The sequence below is a fragment of the Grus americana genome, chromosome 23, assembly GCF_028858705.1.
Source record: "Grus americana isolate bGruAme1 chromosome 23, bGruAme1.mat, whole genome shotgun sequence".
NCBI classification, from domain to species: Eukaryota; Metazoa; Chordata; class Aves; order Gruiformes; family Gruidae; genus Grus; species Grus americana.
This window is the reverse complement of record NC_072874.1, coordinates 3401793-3413198: the sequence shown is the minus strand read 5'-3', so window position 1 is coordinate 3413198 and position 11406 is coordinate 3401793. Positions and strand designations below refer to the sequence as shown.

At 41.9% G+C, this 11406-nt stretch overlaps 1 long non-coding RNA gene across 1 annotated transcript in view; it reads left to right on the top strand.

Moving 5' to 3' along the window:
• Positions 1–990: 990 nt before the first annotated feature.
• The window catches only part of LOC129195770 (uncharacterized), a 79444-nt gene continuing 69028 nt past the window's right edge, over positions 991–11406 (top strand). The window contains exons 1-2 of the long non-coding RNA XR_008573959.1: positions 991–1123; positions 2163–2328. This is a non-coding gene — a long non-coding RNA (uncharacterized LOC129195770). The remainder of the gene's footprint in view (positions 1124–2162; positions 2329–11406) is intronic.

The window sequence follows — 11406 nt, the reverse complement described above, 5'->3', positions numbered from 1 at the left end:
GCACCTCACCAGCTGGGTGGTACCTGCGCGTGGAGTATCTGAATTGCCAAGCCAAAACATGGCTGAAAACTCATTTAAAAATAGGTGAGAATTTTTAGAATTTCTTAGATGTTTAGAGAGGGAAGAAGTAATCACTACGGAGCTAATTTAATCTACAGAACTGATCTTTGAGCCAAACTTCCCCAATTCCAGTGCCTATGTTGAGGTAGTTGGACATGTCTGTCATCTCCAGATGTTCTGAAGCAACTGCAGTTTGCTCTGCTCTCGCTGGAGGCCACAGCTTCTCAGAACCACAGCAGAATGTTTTGGTGTCCAAGTAAATAAGTGGTGGTTAGCTGGCTCGGCTCAGACCCTCATACTTCTGTCATGCCAAAAATGCCTTATAGGTAGCTTGATATTTTTTTTGGTGGGAAGGGTTTTTTTTTGGTTCTAAAGTGCTGCAAATCTGACATCTAAAAAGTGGACAGTTAAGAAGGAACACAAGAATCAGTACATTCAGACAAAAGGAAAGTTTTTCAGCACATTAGGAGTCTCGGACCATCTTTTGCAAACTGTGATGGTTAACCTGGTCACCTCTAACAATTCTAATTCAGCAGCTGGTTTAATATACAAATTAGATTACATCAGTAGAAAAATGTAGAGTTCTTATCGGAAAGTATGGGATACTTTCTAAAAGGGCTTGAAATAAAGCTGGAATCTGCTAAATGACAGGTGGAAGACACGATATTGGCCAGGCTGGGGCTTGTTCCTCTGTGATGACACTGAAGAACTCTCTGGCATGTTTTGATTTCTTTCATACTTCTGATTCTTTCTGAAGGCTTGAAGAGTTGAGGCCATTCAAAGAGTTGACGAAAGCTGTGAATGAAAGTTCACCTGAGCAGAGGATGCCCTGCAAACGTGAACCAAGCTTTAAGTACAGTTGTCTGCAGTGCTTAATTGCCCCTGCAACTTTTTTTGTCTGTCTTCTTATTTTTCCTAGGTTGGCATTTTTGTGGATGAATACCACTGGGAGTTAAGGACTTGCTGTGACTCTCACTCTGACTTATAGGAGTTTTGCCTGCAGCAGTCACATAGTTGAAAAATATAGATCCATGTGACTGCTAAGAGACCACTGAGAAGCCAAGTAAGTAGGACTCATGGCCATTTTGCAATTCCACCTCATTAGACATGTTTTGGGGCTTATGATTGTGCTGTGAGGATAAATAAGTATAAATATTATATTTGCCTCCAGGTTATCTTTAAAAATGTATTTCTCTGTCTCCCTCCCCCTCTTTCTTTCTTTCTTCCCCCCCTCCCCACCTCCAATTTTCAGTGTAGTCTGTCAACTCCTGGTAGGTGAGTTATCAACTCTGTGGTCTCACAGTATGGTGGCCCTGCATAACGTATTGCATTGTAAAGGGTTGCCTTGTGCTGCCAATTATCCAAGGTTCTAGAAAGCAAAATGTGCAGCAGTGTGATTAAGTCCATGTGCAAGTAGAAATTCACATCACCCCAAAACTACTATTAGAAAAAGTATTGCAAAAAATATTTGACTTGTCCTCAATGCTACATTTTCAAAATATAAATAAGTGGCAATAGCCGTCTTTTTTAAAATTTGAACAATTCTTGTGAATTACCTTTGAGATGTAGAGGAGCAAGACACTACGGAAAAACTTGGGTAAATACATACACGAATGGATGTTGTTGCCCAGATGTTGGTCTGTCTTAAACACACAAAGTGCAAATTCTCTGTGTTGAACGCACTGACCCAGTTCGCTACCTGCTGCAGACCCGTGTATCTCCAGTGGAGTTCGTGGAATTGTGCCAATTCACACCAAATGGCGACCTAGCCCACTGTTGTCTTTTACCCCAATTCGACGTCCACGTGTTTTCAAAAATGAATGGACCAATTCCTGAAGGATAGGAACGGCACCAGGTTGCTGGAGATCAGGAAGTATTTAGGGAAAGCAATGTTTCTGTGGTTATTGCATGTGTCTGTTAGTATCTGTTAGACGTGTAATCATGAGATGTAGGCAGCTGTAGTTTGGCTTGGTACATCCATTCTTACTTATTTCCTGATTTTGCTGTTATACCTACCGGCACTGGTGTTAGGACAGACTCCTTTTGAACAGTTCTCCAATCTACTTGATTAGTTTTAGTCTCTGTACTTCATATTTTCACAGATTTTAAGAGCTCCTCTCCAAGATATCACCACAACGTCATCATCGACATCTGTTATTTACCTATGTACAAAGGGGCTGCGTTAATCAATACACGTGATGCAGTGGTGCAGAGTATGGTCTGAGGAGCTAAGCAGAGTGGAATCCACATCCTGATTTCTCTGACTTGGTACGGTACAAAGCACAGCATCGTGCGGGTAAAACATGCGTATTTCCTCTGTCCCCAATTTACAGAGGCAACGTAAATGCTTGAGACGCCACTGTACTGCATCTCTGCACAGTGTTCCTCCGAAGCTGCTACTGCAGAGCAGGAGAATGGGTTAGCCACCAGACTAACCCAACCCTTCGCTGCAGGGACAGTGCTTTTGCTGACGAGCCGTGCCGGCAAGCAAAAGGGTGTTAGCGCTACGTCGGAAGGACTTCAACATGTGCAGGGAGAGGTAGCAATGCTTGGCTTTCAATTTCCTAAAGGTATTCCTGCTCTTTTTCTTCCTTACAAGCAAGCATCTTGTCCTTATTCCAGTGTGAAGATTTCAAATTCACTGTAGTTAATGCAGGTTTGCCTGGTGTAAATGTTACCACAGTCAGCTCCAGTGGTTCCTATTTCCATTTCTACCCATCTGGGAATTTGGAAAAGTCATTTGACTGCCTTTCTTCAATTCAGCTTTATCTAAAATGGCTTTTGAAATGATGATCAACCTTTCAGTATACAGCCCTCTTAATGACTCCGTCATGAATGGTGCTGTAGGAGTTTATAGACCCTCAGTGGAACAGATGCTGTCTGTGTATGGAGAAGCCTGAAATTTGTGAGGTGGTCTTTTGAGGCAGCCACTACGTGATGCAACAACAAGAGCAGTTCCTTTAAAGTAGAGAGCAACACTGGGGTTTGTATAACTTACCTGCTTATTTTGGCTCATTGGTGTTTCTAGGAGGTGATGCCAGAAAATATTGTTGCCTTTTCATATTCGAGTTTTAAGAGGATGTTTAGTGTTGGGGCTCATGTAGTTCTAGAATGTGGGTCTGACTTACCACGAGGTGGCAGTGTGCAAGGCCCAAAGTCTATCTTCGTTATACCACTTTCCCTTAAGCGTGTGATCAGAGCAGCTTACTGCTGGGGTAGATGATCACTGTAGGCCCCTTCCAGCTGCAACTATTCTATTCCATATTTCCCACTAAATATCGATGTTAAAAGGTCATGCACAGATCCTGGAGGATTTCTGGTTTTACAAAGGATACTTTATACTGTTATGCGCTGATAGTCAATATATGTTCAAAAGTTTTGATGACGCAAGTTTGAATACTGCTCGTGAGAAGGACTGTGATCCTTTACTTAGGGATCAGAAAAGGGTTTCAGAAGCAGTTTGGAAACAGCCCTCAATTTCTTCCTATACTAACCCTCCACATTCTGAAGTACAAATAACGTAGTGCAAAGAAACTGTGCTGTCTTAAATGGAAATGTTTGAGAAATAAAGGGCATTCCTCTGTCCGTGTGTGTGTACACACATACTGAGCAGAAAGAAACTTTGCTCATGGTTGTTTCCAAAACATTTGCACTGGGACCATTAAAATAGCCTTCACCAATATTTGGGAAAACCATATGCATCTCCAGTGAGGGACAGCTGGTCGGTAACCAGGAACCGCGAACACCAAATGACAACCAGCTCTGCCGATAAGAGGTACTTTTTGGTTTCCTTTCTTAATAAGTGTTTATTCTTTTGAATAGTTGTACAATGACAGTAGGAAAAAATGCGTCAAAAGCAGTGGCTTAATCTACGTAGAACACAGTCATAGCGCGAATTCATAAATGCTCTCCAAGGTTAGGCAAAACACGGTATGCTGGGAAGAAACCATTAGTGCTGCAAAACTTGTACAAAACAATTCGTAATGGCAGGAATGCTGAGTCCGTGTGCTCAATAAGTAAGCAAAGCTCTAACAGTGAACAGAGCTGAAAAGAATCCTGTAGTTCTTCATGGACAGATACTGTCCAGGAGGCTTCACATGTCTCTTTTTTCCGTAGCCTACAAAGTCTCTATACATAATGTCCACAGAAAAGACGCTGGATATAACCCCTGGCAAGGAATAAGTTACTTTCAGTAGCAATGCTCTCTAGCTAGAAGCCATATACAGATGAGGTTCATGCTTGGTCCTGTGGGAGGAGTATAATCATATTCTATCCCTGGTCAAACTAGGCATTGGTCTTCTAATCATAGAAAGCTTCCACACAATTTCAGCAATGCTTTTGACTCGGTGAGGGACCCCCGAAGGTAAATAAAATAGAGATGCAGGTTGTAGCTTTCTGCAGTGTGCTTTCACGTGTGGTATAGACTTTAGCTGTAGTATCCTTTGGTTGGTTGGGTTGGGTGGTTTCTGTTTGTTTCTGTTCCGAGGTCTAGGTTTAGGTTTTAAAACCTCTAAAAAAATTAGTGTCTTTTTAGGTCCTCATAGTGAAATAGGTAACGTCAGGCTGTTCGGATAATGAAAGTGACAGTGTTTTGGGGAGCTTCGTGGCATTGCCCTGTAATACATTTGCATTTATCATCTCATATTATTTCAAATTATTGTCTTTAGGAAGTCAGAGAACCTGCCCTAGGAGGTTGTTTGACTGAACACTGGTGTGTTGCCTACGAATCTTGCAAAAGAGGCAATTTGGCTCTTTGTGTGTGGTGGCTCTTCAGTTCATGCTGTTGAAGAGAGACAATCTCATTTAAGCATCTGAGTGTTGCCTTATTTCCGAAAAGTTTTTTCACACCAAGTACTGTATTTAGCAAAACCGAGCAAAATTCTGCTCAGCTTCATGCATTTTTCTTCAGACCTATGCTTAATTTTTTGAATAGTTTCTTCCCCTACATGCAAGGACCCTCAGCACTTTTCCATTGTACCCTCCTCCTCCTCGGCCCCAAAACTCTCTTAGTTTACCTATCACTCATCCCACTCTCTGCCAAATGAATGATCCTGCTGTATGGTTCCGGGGCAGAGTTATGAGCAATAAGGATGCTGGCTAGGCTAGTGTTTCGACTACAAGCCTTGGAAGAAGCACTCTACTAGGAGTAAGATTCAGTGAAATGTATTCAACTACCAATAGCCAATTCTAAGCCCTACCCGTTCCCTAACAAACAAATTACATTCCCCCAAACTTCACATCTTCTCACTCCTGCAGATAAAAGCATGGACTGGTTTCTTTTAATTTCCTGAACAAGCACGAAAGGAGAATTCTGCAAACAAAATTGCAAATTGCTTGTTTGCTCAAGATCAGATTTATTGGAAAGGGTGCCTGCTCTTTGGGGACTGGAAGAAGTTTTTTTTTTTAGATGCATTCTGAACGACGTAAGCATTTTTTCAGATTATTCCCAGCATAATATGCCAAGGGGAATATGGTGTGTTTGTTATTTCCTTAAAAAAAATAAAAATCAATGAGCTGAAACATTCCCCGTAGACCTATAATATTTATTTCAATGTTCTGTCGATAAATATAATAAGGTTAGTTTTCGATCAGATTAGTTGGAAAAATCATTTGAGGGAAGTTCTATTTGGTAAGCTCGATTGCAAAAAGCAATCAATAAGAAAAAAATTCCCTTGTTGTTATTGAAAGAAACCTGGAGCTCTGAGGAGTTGTCCCAGAACAAGTATTTATGTCTCTGCCCCAGAATTCTTTTGCTGGCACCTGAAGGTCGACTTGCTAGCCTTTCTTCTCTCTTGCTTCCAAATGCCGGGGAGGGGAAATGAAAGCACAGGAGAAGTCTGAGACAATGTTTGAAGTACTATCATAGCATTCTGAGCACCGCAGTTCTTTTCCTTGCTAATAGGAAATCCCTGTTGACTTCTTTTGTGCATTAACCAAACCATAATCCCCCTGCGATTCAGAACCTCCTGGGCAAAACCTTGACAGCAGCACTCCTCAATTTCAGTGGTCCTCTCAAAGGCAGCTTTATAAAAGTAATGCAAAGCTCATAATGCAGTTTCACCATTTATTTCTAACACTGGAGAAGAGAGCTTGCCTGTCCTGCTACAATAATCTTTCCTCGACATTCCCAACTCCTGTGGACTATGCCAGAGGCAGCGTTCTCCCTGTGCTCCGTGCTGCAAGCTCGCCTCTGCTGTTACCAAGGATGAGACGGCGTGGAGGCATGACGGCACGGTATACATTTGAAAATACTCTCATGGCTCCTGTGCAGCTGTGTTACCCCTTTGGCCCAGAAATGGTGAGATTTGTCATCAGTTGGCATGCAGGAAGGGAGAAAGTAAAGCCAGAAAGAAAACAAAGTAATTAAGAATGAAAATGAGAAACAAAATTGTGAGGATGCGACGTCCAATCATCGTGTTGTAACGCACTCTAATCCTACATCCCGTGTTTCTCATTAAGTGTATTTTTTAGCTCAAAATAGTTTGGGGGACAAAGAAAGATCCACGTAACGTAATTTCCCATATAAGGATAACCACTCAGTTATTATCTGATTTCTGTGTATTCTGCAATATCTGTTGTAAGTTATTGTTGTAGGTATAACTACAAGCTGCGTGTTTCTAATCTGTCTGCATTATATTTTACAATCTAGCTTTTGATAGAAGCCTCCTTTCCGTACAGTTGGATTTTACAGCACTCTCAGGAATATGAGGAAGGTACCTGGCTTCTTGCAGGTGGAAGTAGGGGCATTAAAGCCCCATAAACGCGGAAAAAAAAAAACCACCAAAAAACCCTTATAAATTATGAAATATTTTATCAACCAGGTAGAGACTAACCTGCTGCGCGCAAGGGTGGTTGCTAAAAGGAAACCATTTTCTGTAATAGAATAATGATGTTCTGTGAAACAAAAAGAGGGGGAAAACCCCAAATTACCACCACTGAACTTAACATTTAATTAACTGGTGTCGTAGTTCTTAAGTCTCTTGACCTGACATCAGTGCATTTCTGTATTTCAACCTTTTTTCCAGTCATACTAGATGCTTATTTTAAGCTGATTTCTTGATTTCTACTGCAAAATCACAGTATGCACACTGAAATCTGGGATGCTGCAGTATTAAAGTAGCTGCTGTAGTACTGAAGTGGTCACCAGCGTGTTAATCTGTGTGCCACAGAGAGCAAACTAAATTCAGCTGGTATCTTCTTTATGCATTTAGTATCATGGATGAGCCTGATTGACTTGACGTTTTGCACAAGCATTGTGTTATTTGTAGGTGCATACGTTCTATTCCTGGTGCAACTGTGCAAACTGTGTGCACTTTGTAGTGCGTACGAAAGGATGAGCCGAAACTGTGCTCTGCATATTAACTGGTGATGCCACAGCAAATAAAATTTGAGTTAGAAGAGCCCTTACCAGATCATTCGAGAGCCAGTTCTAATCAATTTAATTCTTTCAGACTTTGTTTTTTAATCTTCCAAAGGAAATCTTTATAACTTTATATGGAAAAAAAAAAACAAACCAACAAAACCCAACTGAAAAGAGAAGTTGTGTTACCATATTCAAAATAAAGCACTTGAAAGCAATTTCTTTGAGGTGGCATTGTGCATCAGGCTTGAGGGAAACACAAACAGACTCCCCTTCCTTCATTCGGCTAGATCAATGCAATACATTGACAAGGGCCCACTCTTGTGGGAGCAGTTGGCCAAAATTGCTTTTATAATATATTCTGGAACAGTGAGCAGGGAGGTACTAGAAGCAGCCCAAAGGGGCCCTGGAATGATATAAAGGCTGGATGTAAAATAAATTTCTGTGATTATATATGGTCACTGAAGTGGAGCTGAAAAAAAAAAAGAGGGTAGATCTAGTAAAGAAAAAGCTAATAAAGATAAAACCAGTGCTTGATAATACCAGTTTTCCCTTCAGAATATAGTCAAAGGTTTTGGGGCGAATCCTCTAAATATAGCTGTGTTAACATTAATGGAGAATCTTAGGTGTTTTTTGCTGGAGAGTTGTGGGATGTAAAATGTTATTTTATTACTTAAAATGCAAGATAACTTGAAAACTGCACAAATTATGAGTAGGTTTTGTGATTGGGGTTGGTTTTTTTTTCAGATTGCCACTAGTATTTAGAAAGAAGAGCGAGAAGAAGGAGAAAAGACACTAGAATCCAAAGGTATGTGATGTTGGTCATTGCAGAACTCTGGTCTAAATGTTTCTCCTAATCTCTCCATAGTCCTGAGGCATCACAGTTGCCTATGGGTTTTTCTGAATTGAAGTTTTTTACCTTTTGGTTACCCTTCCAGGACAGTACTGTGATAGGACAGGGAACAGAGGACATGAGCTAACTTTTTTTTTGTGGAGGTTGTGAATCTGCCTACACTTCTTAGATTTTTGTAACCTTTAAAACCTACTTTGGAACTTTATTGGGTTGAGACAAGCAGATGGGGCTCTCCCGGCATCAGCTAGGACATCATCTGATGAAGCCTCACGTGATAAAGGCGACGTAGTACTCTTCAAAGCTGTGATGGTGGGAGATGGCAGATGGTTCCCCAGCAACAGTTTTCCAAATTGTTAACAACAAAGCCAGCAGAAAAATTGAAGCACGTGACACATCTATACAGAAGAGGACCTGCATCATGCCACTGATGGGTGAGATTCATGCCACAGCACAGCCGTGCTTGTAGACGTTTCATTAGCTGCTGTATTGCATGAACCAGTGGAATGCAGCTGGGCCGTGGGGAGGGACAGGCAGCCAAGACAATTGCCAGGGCCGCGGCAAGTCCTGGGAATGCCATCGTGTGGGCGATTGGGTTCCAGGTGTGGTGGTTATGTTTAGGTCAACTTCTCCTCTAAGCCGTGAACTCATTCGTCGTTCTGTGTGGAGACAGCAGTATAAGACCACCATGGGACTCTTGCTCTTGTTCGTTTTACTGTAGCAAAAGATGATACTAAACTGGGTGGTGAGGTAGACGTGTCAGAAGGGAGGGCCAGCCGTCTTACAGAGGGACCCGGACAGGCTGGAGGAGTGGGCTGGCAGGAACAGTATGAAGTTTCACAAAGACAAGTGCAAAGTCTTGCACCTGGGATGAAGTAACCAGAGCGCCCAGTACAGGCTAAGGTCTGCGTGGCTAGGGAGCAGCCTTGCTGAAAGGGACCTGGGTGTCTGCTGACAAGCAGGGTGGACAAGCTGAACGTGATTCAGCAGTGCGCCACTGCAGCAACAAAGGCAAATCAGATCCTGGGCTGCATCTCCAGGGACGTGACTGGCAGAAATAGAGACGTGATCATCCCACTCTACTCAGCACTTGTCAGGCTGCACCTGGAATACTGTATCCAGTTCTGGTGCCCACAATTCAAAAAAAGGCACAGACAGATTGGAGAGGGTCCACGGAGAGTTCACGAAGATGATCAAAGGGCTGGAGAAGGTGCCCTGTAAAGAAAGATTGAAAGATTTAGACCTTTTCAACCTATGGAAGAGAAGGCTCAGAGGGACCTCATCGCAGTTTTCCAGTACTTAAACGGCAGCTACAGAGAGGACAGAGGCTCTCTCTTTGCAAGGAGCCACATGAAGAGGACAAGGGGCAACAGGTATAAGTTGCACTGGGAGAGGTTTCATCTTGATGTAAGACAGACATTTTTTACAGTGAGAACAATTAATCACTGGAACAACCTCCCCAGGGACATGGTGGAGTCCCCATCACTGGAGTTTTTCAAGATGCAATTGGACAGGGTGCTAGATAATCTCATCTAGCCTTCCTTCCCCACAAAAGATTGGACCAGATGATCTTTCAAGGTCTCTTCCAACTTGAGCTGTTCAATGATTCTATGATTTTTCTCAACAATTGAGTCTTCTGTGTTAGTAGATGTCTTCTAGATGCTGACATCTAAAGCTACTGCTGTCTTTTGTCAGTGGCCACTTGCCACGTGAGGTGATGTGCAGAACTGTCTGGTAAAAGCAAGCCAACATTTAACCTTTCTTTTCAGTTTGCCATTTAGAGCAGAAAAAGATCTTTACAATATATAGATCCAAGCTAATGATAGGCAAACTGCCTTTTCTGGTTTGAGTTGATCAATGAATTGGTTTCCCAAAAATGATGATAACTCTCTTTAAAACTTCTTCTCCACTAATCTAAGGATATGATTCACAGTGGCAGAAGGAAGAGAAACAATTTTCGTAGGGTCATGATCTTGTGGTCTGCAGAGAACTAAGAGGTCACAGCCCACACACACTGACTTGACTAGACGATTCAGGGAGACAGTGTAGAGAAATCACAGGGGGAAAAATATCATTTAACTCTCCTGGCAAAGACCACCAATGAAATAGTGTGGTAGTGAATATTTGACATTGTTTTCCATTATTCCTCTATAGGCAGTTAAAATTTCGAGATTAAATAATTAAGCCTTTTTTGTCAGCGCTGAGTTATATTTTCTATGTATGCACAATCAGTTACACATTCAGGGAGTGAAAATAGAGCTTAAAACCAGTAGAAACAAAACTCTCTTAAAAGCACGGGTTGGCCTTTCATATGTTAGCATTTTCCAGCACGTTAGAGATTGCAATCGTGGTATTTCTAGGTTGCTTGTGAGTCAAGTCAGAGGATCTTCCTTTATGCCTCCAAGTGCAGAGTGAATGATGAGGTGACATCATCTTTGAATATTCTACTGGTATGTTAATTAAATTCTAACTTTGGTTTAACTGAAAACTTAAACTTGTAATTTTCTTAGAAGCTGATATTCCAACAACTGCAGATATATTTAGCAGAAATGCGTTAACTCTGTATTTGCCAATACCATTCAAGATAATAAGAAACAAATCTATGCAGATGTCCTGTGCTACAGCGGATAAGTTTTTGCTGAATATCCCTAGCATTCCTCAGCGGAGTGCTCTCCAGCATTTTGTGTGAAGCAGTGGGCTTAATTTCAACATATGCAGGTATGAGCTTGCAGCAGTGTAGGGCACCTCCCTGTCCTCACTGCAGGATGCTCCCCATTGCTTGCTGGAAAGGGGGTTTTGGTGCTGCTGCGCGTCGCACTCTGAGGGTATGCGTGCGAGGGGCGTTGCCAAGTAGGCTGCTACCAGGTGTATTGTACTAAGTGTGAGAAAGGCTCTTGGCTCTGCCCCTTTTGTTCTCTCTGTCTATTCAGTCTGATTGGGCTTCCTCCTTCACAAATATTTTGCATACTGCTTGTATGTTTTGCCAAAATCGGGGAAGTTTTAAAGTTAGATAAGCGTTCATTCAGCAGTCAGAAGTGGACGAATATGCAGAGTCATATTTTTCAAATTCCTTTCTCCTAATCTTTTTTTGCATGAAACATCATAATAGCAACATCATTGCTCATTGCCCCAGGCA